At 43.7% G+C, this 13,543-nt stretch overlaps 1 protein-coding gene across 7 annotated transcripts in view; it reads left to right on the top strand.

The window, feature by feature from the left end:
- LOC137368807 (zinc finger matrin-type protein 1-like) overlaps nt 1-13,543 on the top strand; it is a 233,908-nt gene that overhangs the window by 108,338 nt on the left and 112,027 nt on the right. The window contains exon 1 of one of the 7 annotated variants that reach the window (XM_068029053.1): nt 3,071-3,106. The exons of the other annotated variants lie outside the window; for them this stretch is intronic. The gene's annotated coding sequence lies outside the window, so the exon portion shown is untranslated. Of the gene's footprint in view, nt 1-3,070; nt 3,107-13,543 lie in introns of those variants that run through there. 7 annotated transcript variants of the gene reach the window in all.

The following is a 13,543-nucleotide window of genomic DNA, read 5'->3' on the forward strand; positions in this document are numbered from 1 at the left end:
TGAAGCAGGGTTAATTAGTAATGTCATAGTAAACGATCCACAATGCAATAGTGATCAAAATAGGTTGAATTCCATGTTAAGTTTGAAAGTGACATACTCCAATCACAAACAAGAATCTTAAACTGAAGCAAAGCCAATTATCTAGGTATGAGGGCAGAACTGCTAAGGTAAATTGGGTAAATAGACGAAAAGGCATGGCGGTAAATGAATGGTGGGAAACCTTTAAAGACTCAAAATGTTCAACAAAAATACATTCCATTAAGAAACAAGAACTCAGCAAGAAAGACCCCCATCTGTGGCTCACTCAGGAAGTTAAGGATGGTATTAGATCAAAAGAAGAGGCTTACAACGTTGCAAAAAAGAGTAGCAAGTCTGAAGATTGGGAGTGGTTTCGAAACCAGTAAAGGGCCATCAAAAATGTGATTAAAAAGGAAAAAATAGAATATGAGAATAAACTAGCCAGTTATATCAGATTGTAAGCTTTTATAGGTATATAAAAGGAAGAGAGTAGCTAAAGTAAATGTTGATCCCTTAGAAGCAGAGACAGGAGAAATTATTATGGGGAATGAGGAGGTTATTATGCAGAGGCATTAACTGAATATTTTGTGCCAACTTCACAAGTTTCGTATTAGAAGTAGACAGTAACCTAGTGGCTAAAAAGTGAGGAAATTAAGGTAATTAATAGCAGGAAAAAGTACTGGAAAATCTCAGGGACTAAAATCTGACAAATCCCTAGGACCTGATGGCCTACAACCTCGGGTTCGAAGAGGTAGCTGTAGAGATAGTGGATGCACTAGCAACGATTTTTCAAAATTCCTTAGATTCGGGAATAGTCCCATCAGATTGGAAGTTGGCAAACGTTACACCACTTTTCAAGAAAGGAGGGAGTAAGAAAACAGAACTACATGCTGGTTAGTCTAACATCAGTCATTGGGAAAATGCTGGAATCTATTATTAAGGAAGTCTTAGAAAAGCATAGTATGATTAGAACAAGTCAACATGTTTTTACTAAAGGGAAATCCTGTTTGACAAATTTATTAGCGTTTTTGAGGGTGTAACTAGTAAGATAGATAAAGGGGAACCAATAGATCTAGCATATGTGGATTTCCAAAAGGCTCTCGATAAGGTGCCACACAAAAGGTTAATAGGCAAGATAAGGGCTCGTGAAGTTGGAGTAGTATATTAGCATGGATAGAGGATTGGTTAATGGACAGGAAGCAAAGAGTGGGTATAAATGGGATAATTTCAAGATGGCAGGCAGTGAATAGTGGAGTGTCGCAAGGATCAGTGCTGGGGCTTCAGCCATTTACAATCTATATTAATGACTTAGACGAAGAGACAGAGTAATGTTTCGAAGTTTGCTGATGATATAAAGGTAAGCTGTGGAGAAGACAGAGAGGCTGCAGAGATATAGACATGTTAAGTGAGTAGGCAACAAGATGGAGTATAATGTAGGGAAGTATGAAGTTATTCACACTTGGTTGTAATAATAGAAAAGCAGAATATTTTTTAAGGTGTGAAACTTGTAAGTGTTGATGTTGAAGGAGACTTGGGTGTGCTTGTGCAAGGAATGCAGAAAGTTAGCATGCAGGTACAGCAAGCGATTTGGAAGGCAAATGACATTTATTGGCATTTATTGAAAGGGATTGGAGTACAGGAATAAAATAGTCTTGCTACAATGGTACAGGGTTTTGGTGAGACCACAACTGGAGCACTGTATGCACCTTTAGTCTCCACATTTAAGAAAGGATATACTTGCATTGGAGGCGGTACAATTCAACGTTCACTGAATTGGTCTGTGGGATGAGAGGCTGAGTAAATTGGGCCTATATCCTTGAGTTTAGAAGAATGAGAGGCAATTTCATTGAAATATACAAGATTCTGAAGAGGCTGGATAGGGCAGACACTGCAAGATTGTTTCCACAGTTCAGAGAATCTAAAACACAGATGCACAGTCTCAGAATAAGTAGGGTGGGGGGGGGCGATCATTTAGGACTGATGAGAAATTACTTCACTCAAAGGGTTGTGAATCATTGGGGTTCTCTACCTCAGAGGGTTGTGGCTGCTCCATCGTTGAATACATTTAAGGCTGGGATCAACAGATTTTTGGTGTCTCAGGGTATCAAGGAGTATGGCGAGTGGATGAGAAAGTGGCGTTGAAGCCTAAGATCAGCCATGATCATATTGAATGGTGGAGCAGGCTCGATAGGCCGTATGGTCTACTACAACTCCTATTTCTTGTGTTCTAATTCAATACACACTATAATTTAATATTTCCCAGTGAAAAGCTTGGCAGCAATTATGTCACAGCTGTTGGTCAGTGTGCATGTCATCAGTAATGTCAATAGCATGGAATGTGCTGGTCACTGGAGTTTGCAGTGAGTGCTGCTGTCAGCAATGAAGAATTTTCTGCTTTTTTCAATATTAATGTTGGCTAAACAAAATACAATCAATTGCCTGATAGCTTGGAGTGATTGCATGGTGGCAATGTAATCCCAGGGATCAGACAGTTGCTAAAAGACTGTCATCTGACTCTCTTGGCGAGATTGCATTTGCTCATGGCACTGATTTAATCCCAACAGTTGATCATTATAATCCTGATAAGTTTATTAACCAATGGTATAGGAAATGTGTCGTAATCTGATGCTTGTGTGCCAACTGAACTGCTCAGTTGAGTGGTTATGTCATAATATGTTCAGTAATCATCATAATGAATGTTGTAGTATGGTTAATGCTTGTAAAGGGATCCAGCAGGTGATAAAGGAATTCAATAGGTCCAAAATCCTTTACTTCTCTTCCATCTCTAAGACCTAACTTAGTGGGTGCTTTAGGAGACTCATCAAGTGAATAAAATTTGCTATTTCTCCTCACAGGTAGGGGAAAAAACTACTAATATTTTATGAGATTATTAAGAGAAGGACACAGTACTCATGTCTCTTCCTCCCACCAAACAAGAAGTAATTTTTCCCTTTAATCTTCCTTGCAGCACCAAACACACAAATCTTTATATTCATATTCAATCCTTCTTCCAATTAGTTATATTTAACCTTTTTAATATTTTCTACAGGTCCATATTTATGGCTAAAGCTGAACTTATTTTTAGAAGGTATGTTAAATGTGTTGGATTTTATATTTGGTTATAAACAGCAATGCATTAAAAAAACAGTTCAACTCCATGACAAGGGTCGCAGTAATTGTACAGTTCTGAGTAATCAGGATAACATAGGAAATAGGAGCAGGAGTAGACCATTCAGCCCTCGAGCCTGCCCCGTCTTTCAACTAGATCACGGCTGATCTTCTATCTCAACACCAATTTCCTGCACTATCCTCATATCCCATGATATCTTTAAAACCTAGAAGTCTATCAATCTCTGTCTTGAATATACTCAATGACTGGAGCCTGCACAGCCCTCTGAGGTAGAGAATTCCAAAGATTCTCCACCCTCTGAATGAAGAAATTCCTATTCTTCTCAGTCCTAAATGGCCCATGTCTTATTCTAGACCCCTCCCCCCCCCCAACAGCAAGGGGAAACATCCTTCCTGCATCTACTCTGTTGAGCCCTTTAAGACTTTTGTATGCTTCAATGAGATCACGTCTCATTCTTCTAAACTCTAGAGAATAAAGGCACAGTCTCCTCAATCTCGAGTCATAGGACAGTCCCGCCGTCCCAGGGATCAGTCTGGTGAACCTTCGTTGCACTCCCTCTCTGGGGACTATATCCTTCCTTAGGTAATGAGACTAAAATTGTAAAACAGTGCTGCAGGTGTGGTCTCACCAAAGCTCTATGCAATTGCAGCAAGACTTCTTTACTTCTGTACTCAAATCCTCGTGCAATAATGGACAACATATCAGTTGCCTTCCCAATGGTTTGCTGCACCTGTATATTAGCTTTCAGTGATTTATGAACAAGGACACCCAGATCCCTTGGAACATCAACACTTCCCAATCTCTCACCATTTAGGAAAATCGCAGCATTTCTGTTTTTCCTTCACATTTTTCCACATTATATTCCATCTGCCATGTTTTTGCCCACTCACTTAGCCTCTCCAAATCCTCCTGAAGCCTGCTTGCATCCTCCTCACAACTCACATTCCCACCTAGTTTTGTTTTATCAGAAAACTTGAAAATATTCCATTTGGTCCCCACATCCAAATCATTGATATAGATTGTGAATAGCTGGGACCCAAGCACTGATCCTTGCAGTACCCCACTCGTCACAGCCTGCCAACCTGAGAATGAACCGCTTATTCCTACTCTGTTTTCTGTCCATTAACCAATTCACAATCCATGCCAGTATGTTACCCCCAATCCCATGTGCTCTCATTTTGCTTATTGATCTCCTGTGTGGGACCTTATTGAAAGCCTTCTGAAAATCCAAATACACCACATCCAGTGGTTTCCCCCTTATCTATTCTGCTAGTTACATCTTAAAAACTCTAACTGGTTTATCAAGCATAAATCCATGTTGTCTCTGCCAATCCTACCATTATTTTCCAAGTGTCCAGTTCGAACATCCTTTATAATAGATTCTAGCATTTTTTTTTTAATGACTGATGTCAGGCTATTGGTCTGTAGTTCCCTGTGTTCTCTCTCCCTCCTTAAATAGTGGGGTTACATTTGCTACCTTCCAATCTGCAAGAACGGTTCCAGAATCTATAAAGAGTCCGAAAGCTTTTAATCCCCCCTCTATCCTCAAAAAGTGTTTCTCTATGTATTGGTATAAGAACAGAAAATACATGGCTTGTTTCCAGTGGTTGAAGGAGACAACTGTCATATAAAATCATATTCCTTGTCATCATTGGTTGCACTTTTGTTTTTGGGCCAAGGTTGTGAGTTTGAGACCCATACTCGCACTTGAGACACTCCAGTGCACTACTTGAGAGACTACTGCATTGTCTGAGGTACCATCTTTCTGACCTATCTGCCTATTTAGGTAGATGTTAAACATTCCATGGCACTACATGCAGAAGAGCAGGGAGTTTTCCCTGTGTCTTGGCAAATACCCCTCTCAGCTTGTAGAACCAAACAACCAATTAAATGGTCACATGGCTATCCATGGTAGATTGTGGGAAAATGGCTGTACCTGACTTAACTATAGTCACTGCACTCCAAAAAAAGGAATTTGTTGATGAATTTTGACAATATAGTATGTATATTTAAATGTTTATTTTCTTAATACTATTGACACAACTTTGTACACTCTTGACCTGAAGTTGAGGACAGGAGGGTAAAAGTTGGAAGAATAGTATTAAGAAAATAAGCATCTATATAGATATTACTGTTTCTGATGTATACTTAAATGGTTTTCAATAGCCCTCCAGTATCTCATTTGATCTAAAGTAAACGTTGGTACCTTAGAAGCAGAGACAAGAGAAATTATCATGGGGAATGAGGAAATGGCAGAGACATTGAACAAATATTTTGTGCCTGTCTTCACAGTAGAAAACACAAGTTACATACCAGAAATAGAGGGTAAGCTAGGGGCTAATAAGAGTGAGGAAATTAAGGTAATTAATATCAACAGACGAAAAGTACTGGAGAAACTCAAGGGACTAAAATCCAACAAATCCCCATGGCCTGATGGCCTACATCCTAGTGTTCTAAAAGAGATAACTGCAGCGATAGTGGGGATGCATTGGCTATGATTGTCTAAAACTCCCTAGAAGAGAAATTTTATGCTCTCCCTTGCGGTGGATTTGGAGGTGGGGAGAGCATATAATCAGGTGGGATGTTGGGGGCAGGGGGGGCCCCCCCTCCACCAAAATTAAGTCCGGGGCGGGAAGGCCTGCAAATGGCCTTCCTACTCCGCTGCCTATTGAGGCCCTTAACTAGGCAATTAATGCCCAATTAAGGGCCTCATCCCACCGCCACCGCAATTAGCCAAGTTGCAGGCAGCCCCGTCGTGGCTCAGGAAGCGTGCAGGCTGCTTGCTAGCTCTGAGGGGGTTGGGGGGGTCGGGTCCCTCGTTAAAAAGTGCTTAGTACCAGAGCAAAGGACCTGACATCAGGACTGGGGGTGCCCGCTGAGAGCCACCCTCTGTCCTTGTTGCCTCACTACACTCCTCCCCGCCCCCCTGAGATCCCTCCCACCCTAGCCTACCTGTGGCCTGAGTTTAGCACCACTTCTGAGCCTTGGGTGGATGCTCATTGGCAGCAGCCACTGCCTTTGCGGTGGCACTGCTCTTTAAAGAGCTGCCGGCCTCTGATTGGCCTGTAGCTGTCAGAGGGCGGGACGGGGTCCTTGATCCCGTAGAAGGCCCTCTGCTGTCCAGTTAGTTGCCTCATTGGCACCTGATTCGGCAGGCTTCCCACAGAAGATGCGACAAGGGTTTCTTGGTGTGGCTTTTGCCGGACGTTGAGACCCATATCACCCGAATAAAATCCCAACCCTGGATTCTGGAACAGTTCCCAACAAATTGGAAGTTAGCAAATGTAACACTGCTATTCAGGGAAGGCAGGGGGGAGAAAACGGAACTATAGGCCAGTTAACCTGACATCAGTCGTCAGGAAAACACTGGAATCTATTATTATTATCAATGCACTTAGAAAAGCATAGTATGATTAGAACAAGTCAGAATGGTTTTACTAAAGGGAAATCCTGTTTGACAAATTTATTAGAATTTTTTGTGATCTATTAGTAGGGTAGATAAAGGAGAGCCAGTAGATGTAGTATACTTGACTTTCCAAAAGGCATTCAATAAGGTGCCACTCAAAAGGTGAATACACAAGATAAGGGCTCATGAGTTGTCGTTGATATATTAGCATAGATAGAGGATTGGTTAACGGACAGGAAGCAGAGAGTCGGGATAAATGGGGCATTTTCAAGTTGGCAGGCTATGACTCGTGGAGTGCCGCAAGGATCAGTGCTGGGGCTCAGTTATTTACAATCTATATTAATGACTTAGATGCAGAGACATTGAGTAATCTATCTTAAGTTTGCTGATGATACAAAGCTAGGCGGGAATGCAAGTTGTGAGGAGGACACAGAGGCTGCAAAGAGATATAGACAGGCTAAGTGAGTGGGAAACAAGGTGGCAGATGGATTATAATATGGGGAAGTGTGAAGTCATTCACTTTGGGCATAAGAGTGGAAAAGCAGAATAGTTTTTAAAAGGTGTGAAACTTGTAAATGCTGATTTTCATAGAGACTTGCACAAGGAGCACAGAAAGTTAGCATACAGCTACAGCAAGCAATTAGGAAAGCGAATGGCATGTTGGCCTTTATTCCAAGAAGATTGGAGTAAAAGAATAAAGAGGTCTTGCTATAATTGTATGGGGCTTTGGTGAGACCACAACTGGAATACTGTATGCAATTTTGGTCTCCATATTTAACGAAAGATGTACTTGCATTGGAGGTAGTAAAATGAATATTCACCAGATTGGTTCCTAGGATGAGAGGCTAGGTAAATTGGGCCTATATTCTTTGGAATTTAGAAGAATGAGAGGTGAACTCATTGAACCATTCAAGATTATGAAGGGGCATGACAGGTTAGATACTGAGTTGTTTCACCTGGCTGAGGAATCTAGAACAAGGAGGCACATTTTCAGGATAAAGGACCAATCATTTAGAACTGAGATGAGGATAAATTGCTTCATTCAAAAGGGTTGTGAATCTTAGGAATTCTCTACCCCATTGGGTTGGGGATGCACCATCGTTGAATATCTTTAAGGCTGGGATAGACAGATTTTTGGTCTCTCAGGGAATCAAAAGATATGGGGAGCGAGCAGGAAAGTGTTGAAGCTCAAGATCAGCCATGAGCATATTGGATGGCGCAGCAGGCTTGATAGGCCATATAGTCTATTCTTGCTCATATTTATAATGTTCTTATGAATGGGTGTTATTCAGTTGTGAGTCCAGATAGTAGCACATGCTATTTCTCCTCGGGATGTAGCACTGCTGAAACTAATGCTGTTCTCACCCGATTTCTACATTTGAATTTGTTGTAGGAGTCAGTATTGGATAGTGACCAGAACTGGCTGGAAGCATACCTTTGTGGACATTGAGTGAGGACAGGTTCAGGCTCCACTACAATACCCCATAGTTGTAGAAATTGCTGAAACTGGTGTCTAGGCTTACCCATGAAGAATGGCCATCTGAGCAACATATCTGAGAGCAAGTAGAACCTACAGAATTCAACATCAGAAAGAAGGGAGGAAGTTGAGGCTGGAACATAGAAAACTGGCATGAACCATTTTTTCCTTAGGATTGCTAAAAGTTGAAATTGGAAGTCAAGACTACTGGCAGCATTCTGTTGTATTTTTGGCACTGGTACAGGGAGGAACATAGGAACTGTAAGCCATTCAATAAGATGATGGCTGATCTGCAACAGAACTCCATATACCCACCTTTGTCCTACAAATACCTGTGGTTGACAAACAAATCTATTAATCTCAGATTTAACATTTAATAATTGGCCTAGTGTCAACTCCTGTTTGTAGAAGAGATTTCCAAACTTCTGTCATCCTCTGCATGTAGAAGTGTTTCCTAACCACTCCCGAGAGGCCTGGCTCGAACTTTTAGGTTATGTCCCCTAGTCTTAGATCCCCCCCACCAATAGAAATAGATTTTTTTCTATCTACTCTATCAAAGGTAACAGAGCACTTTGCTCCAAAGCTGCATTATAACTAGGTAAAAGTATCCCCAGCAGAATTTTTTAATGAGCACCCTATCTTAGAGATGATAATTCTACATATTGTTACTGAAAACAGCCTGCTTGAAACCCACTGTGAATTGAACATAGAATCGGGAGTAAGACATTCGTCCCCTAGAGCCTGTTCCGTCATTCGGTCCCCTAGAGCCTGTTCCGTCATTCTGTATTTAAACTCCATCAGCCTGCCTTGACTCCATATCCTTTTATACCCTTGTCTAGCAAAAATCTTATCGATCTCAGATTTAAAATGAATAATTGAGCTAATCATCTACTGCTTTTTGCAGGAGAGAGTTCCACACTTATACCACTCTTTGTACGAAGAGGTGTTTAATAACTTTTCTCCTGAAAGGCCTCGCTCTGATTTTAAGCTTCTGAGGCCGAGCTGGTGGTAAAATTTATAGTTACATGAAACCGACAGCATAGAATCAAGCCTTTCAGCCCAACTGATCTAGGAGAGTGTTATGCACATGAGCCTCATCCAACTCTGCTTCACTCACCATAACAGTATATCCTTCTGTTCCTTTTTCCCTTGTACTTATCTAGCTCCTCTTAAATGTGCCCATGCTGTTCTCCTGAAATACTCATGTGGTAGAAAGTTCCACATTCTTACCAGCCTCTGAGTAAAGAGGTTTCTCCTGAATTCCTGATTGGATTTTTAGTTGAGTTTGTGCACGAAGATCAATATCCATTACTGGGAGGGATGACAATGACTAATAAACTTAATTGCATGTGCAACTCATATCCGCTAATGAGTCTTTTCAACCAATCAATTTAACTGATAGGTTTCCTGAAGAGTCATGGTAAGCTGCTGCAATGCATATTGTATATGGTGCACACTGCAGCCAGGGTGTGCACCGTTGGTGGCTGGCGTGAATATTTAAGGTAGTGGTTGGGGTGCTAATCAAGCGGATTACTTTGTCCTATATGGTGTTGAGCTCCTTGAGTGTGTTGGAGTTGAACTCATCCTTACAAGTGGAGAGTATTCCATCATATTCCTGACTTGTGCCTTGTATATGGTGGACAAGCTTTAGGGAGTCGGGAGGTGAGTCACTCGCCGTAGAATATCCAGCCTCTGATCGGCTCTTGTAGCCACTGTAGACCTCATTGTCACAAGGCGAGTCGCCTTAAACAGTGTTCAAATCACACGCAGCTTCCACAGTGCGGACTGCGGCACCGACCACTCCCTGGTGTGCAGCAAGGTTAGACTCAGACCAAAGAAGTTGCATCATTCCAAGCAGAAGGGCCACCCGCGCATCAACACGAGCAGAATTTCTCACCCACAGCTGTTACAAAAATTTCTAAATTCACTTGTAACAGCCCTTCAAAACACTCCCAGAGGGGATGCTGAGACCAAGTGGGCCCACATCAGAGACGCCATCTATGAGTCAGCTTTGACCACCTACGGCAAAAGTGCGAAGAGAAATGCAGACTGGTTTCAATCTCATAATGAAGAGCTGGAACCTGTCATAGCCGCTAAGCGCATTGCACTGTTGAACTACAAGAAAGCCCCCAGCGATTTAACATCCGCAGCACTTAAAGCAGCCAGAAGTACTGCACAAAGAACAGCTAGGCGTTGCGCAAACGACTACTGGCAACACCTATGCAGTCATATTCAGCTGGCCTCAGACACCGGAAACATCAGAGGAATGTATGATGGCATGAAGAGAGCTCTTGGGCCAATCATCAAGAAGATCGCCCCCCTCAAATCTAAATCGGGGGACATAATCACTGACCAATGCAAACAAATGGACCGCTGGGTTGAGCACTACCTAGAACTGTACTCCAGGGAGAATGCTGTCACTGAGACTGCCCTCAATGCAGCCCAGCCTCTACCAGGCATGGATGAGCTGGACATACAGCCAACCAAATCGGAACTCAGTGATGCCATTGATTCTCTAGCCAGCGGAAAAGCCTCTGGGAAGGACAGCATTACCCCTGAAATAATCAAGAGTGCCAAGCCTGCTATACTCTCAGCACTACATGAACTGCTATGCCTGTGCTGGGACGAGGGAGCAGTACCCCAGGACATGCGCGATGCCAATATCATCACCCTCTATAAAAACAAAGGTGACCGCGGTGACTGGAACAACTACCGTGGAATCTCCCTGCTCAGCATAGTGGGGAAAGTCTTTGCTCGAGTGGCTCTGAACAGGCTCCAGAAGCTGGCCGAGCGCGTCCACCCTGAGGCACAGTGTGGCTTTCGTGCAGAGAGATCGACCATTGACATGCTGTTCTCCCTTCGTCAGATACAGGAGAAATGCCGTGAACAACAGATGCCCCTCTACATTGCTTTCATTGATCTCACCAAAGCCTTTGACCTCGTCAGCAGACGTGGTCTCTTCAGACTACTAGAAAAGATTGGATGTCCACCAAAGCTACTAAGTATCATCACCTCATTCCATGACAATATGAAAGGCACAATTCAACATGGTGGCTCCTCATCAGAGCCCTTTCCTATCCTGAGTGGTGTGAAACAGGGCTGTGTTCTCGCACCCACACTTTTTGGAATTTTCTTCTCCCTGCTGCTTTCACATGCGTTCAAATCCTCTGAAGAAGGAATTTTCCTCCACACAAGATCAGGGGGCAGGTTGTTCAACCTTGCCCGTCTAAGAGCGAAGTCCAAAGTACGGAAAGTCCTCATCAGAGAACTCCTCTTAGCTGACGATGCTGCTTTAACATCTCACACTGAAGAGTGCCTGCAGAGTCTCATCGACAGGTTTGCGGCTGCCTGCAATGAATTTGGCCTAACCATCAGCCTCAAGAAAACGAACATCATGGGGCAGGACGTCAGAAATGCTCCATCCATCAATATTGGCGACCACGCTCTGGAAGTGGTTCAAGAGTTCACCTACCTAGGCTCAACTATCACCAGTAACCTGTCTCTAGATGCAGAAATCAACAAGCGCATGGGTAAGGCTTCCACTGCTATGTCCAGACTGGCCAAGAGAGTGTGGGAAAATGGCGCACTGACACGGAACACAAAAGTCCGAGTGTATCAGGCCTGTGTCCTCAGTACCTTTCTCTATGGCAGCGAGGCCTGGACAACGTATGCCAGCCAAGAGCGACGTCTCAATTCATTCCATCTTCGCTGCCTCCGGAGAATACTTGGCATCAGGTGGCAGGACTATATCTCCAACACAGAAGTCCTTGAAGCAGCCAACACCCCCAGCTTATACACACGACTGAGTCAGCGGTGCTTGAGATGGCTTGGCCATGTGAGCCGCATGGAAGATGGCAGGATCCCCAAAGACACATTGTACAGCGAGCTCGCCACTGGTATTAGACCCATCGGCCGTCCATCTCTCCGCTATAAAGACGTCTGCAAACGCGACATGAAATCCTGTGACATTGATCACAAGTCGTGGGAGTCAGTTGCCAGCATTCGCCAGAGCTGGCGGGCATCCATAAAGACAGGGCTAAATTGTGGCGAGTCGAAGAGACTTAGTAGTTGGCAGGAAAAAAGACAGAGGCGCAAGGGGAGAGCCAACTGTGCAACAGCCCCGACAAACAAATTTCTCTGCAGCACCTGTGCAAGAGCCTGTCACTCCAGAATTGGCCTTTATAGCCACTCCAGGCGCTGCTTCACAAACCACTGACCACCTCCAGGCGCGTATCCATTGTCTCTCGAGATAAAGAGGCCCAAAAGAAAGAAAAAGAAAAGTTATGTGGCTAGTCCAGTTGAGTTTCTGATCACTGGTGGTCCCCATGATGTTGATGGTGAGGGATCTGGCAATGGTAATGCAATTGTATGTCAAGAGGGAGTGGTTAGACTCTTGTTGGAAATGATTATTGCCTGGCACTTCAGTGGCATGAATGTTATTTGCCACATCAGCCTAAGCTTGAATATTGTACAGGTCTTCCTGCACGCAGACACAGACTGCTTTATTATCTGAGGAACTCCAAATGGAACAGACTACTGTGCAGTCATCAGCAAGCATCCCCACTTCTGACCTTATGATGGAAGGAAAATCATTGATGAAGCAGCTGAAGATGGTTGGGCCTAGGACGCTGCCCTGAGGAACTCCTGCAGCGATGTCCTGGGACTGAGATGTTTTCAACAACCACAACTATTATCCTTTGTGCTAGGTATGACTCCAACCAGTGGACAGTTTTTCCCCTGATTCCCATTGACTTGAATTTTGCTAGGGCTCCTTGATGCCATACTCAATCACGTGCTGCATTGATGTCAAGGGCAGTCACTCTCACCTCAACTCTGGAATTTTGCCCATGTTTGGACCAAGGCTGTAACGAGGTCAGGAACCGAGTGGCCCTAGCAGAACCCAAACTGAACATCGGTAAACAGGTTATTGCTGAGTGCGTACCTCTTGATAGCATTGTCGATGACACCTTCCATCAGTTAGTTCATGATTGAAAGAAGACTGCTGAGGTGGTAGTTGACCAGATTGGATTTGTCCTGCTTTTCGTGGACAGGACATACCTGGGCAATTTTCCACTTTTTTAAATTCTTTCACAGGATGTGGCTAGGACAGAATTTATTGCCTATCCCTAATTGTCCTTGAGAAGGTGGTGGTGAGCTGCCTTCTTGAACTGCTGCAGTCCATGTGGGGTAAGTACATCCACAGTGCTGTTAGGAAGGGAGTTCCAGGATTTTGACCCAGCGGCAGTGAAGGTTCCAAGTCAGGATGGTGTGTGGCTTGGAGGGGAACTTGCAGGTGGTGATGCTCCTATGCATCTGCTGCTCTTGTCCTTCTAGGTGGTAGAGGTCGCGGGTTTGGAAGGTGCTGTCTAAAGAGCCTTGGTGCGTTGCTGCAGTGCATCGTAGATCGTACACACTGCTGCCACTGTGCGTCGGTGGTGGAGGGAGTGAATGTTTGTGGATGGGGTGCCAATCAAGCAGGCTGCTTTGGCTTGCATGGTGTCAAGCTTCTCAA

The sequence above is a fragment of the Heterodontus francisci genome, chromosome 1, assembly GCF_036365525.1.
Source record: "Heterodontus francisci isolate sHetFra1 chromosome 1, sHetFra1.hap1, whole genome shotgun sequence".
In the NCBI taxonomy this organism is placed as follows: domain Eukaryota; kingdom Metazoa; phylum Chordata; class Chondrichthyes; order Heterodontiformes; family Heterodontidae; genus Heterodontus; species Heterodontus francisci.